The sequence below is a fragment of the Penaeus monodon genome, chromosome 31 (assembly GCF_015228065.2).
Source record: "Penaeus monodon isolate SGIC_2016 chromosome 31, NSTDA_Pmon_1, whole genome shotgun sequence".
NCBI lineage: Eukaryota > Metazoa > Arthropoda > Malacostraca > Decapoda > Penaeidae > Penaeus > Penaeus monodon.
The window spans coordinates 10,852,613-10,853,112 of NC_051416.1; the positions used below are offsets into that span (position 1 = coordinate 10,852,613).

The following is a 500-nucleotide window of genomic DNA, read 5'->3' on the forward strand; positions in this document are numbered from 1 at the left end:
GTATGTGATATATGCATAATTTATTTTCATTTCAGCAGACAAAAACATTGATAGCAAGAAAAAAATGCCTTGAATTCGCCGCCAGAGTAAACAAATAAATAGACAAATGAAATAAAAAACTAAATAGACCAACGCCATCCAATAGACAACAAATCAACAAACGCACGATGTAATAATCCAAAAAAAAATCACAAACAATTTGTTAAGACGGTGAGTGAAAGCCTCCAGATTCCTTTAGAAACCTCAGTCACGCAATCCCCCCCCCCATCTCCCCCGCTCCCCCACTCCCTCTCTCCATTCCCCTACTCCCTTTCCCCACTCCCTCTCCCCACTCTAACCTTGGCTTTTGTGTCGGTAAATGTATGATTTCTCAGCTCTTAGAAATCCAGGTAGTCGCCTACCCCCCGTGGGACATGCGTTCGAGTCCTTTATTTTGGCTTCGGCCTCGGTGGTGTTTGGTTTGTTATCATATGGCGATCCGTTGTTTTTGAAGGTCTTGC

General features: G+C 43.2%; 1 protein-coding gene across 1 annotated transcript in view; it reads left to right on the top strand.

Annotated features, from left to right (window-relative positions):
• LOC119593028 (protein quiver-like) overlaps nucleotides 1–500 on the top strand; it is a gene marked incomplete at its 5' end in the record, with an annotated part of 54,285 nt that overhangs the window by 3,690 nt on the left and 50,095 nt on the right.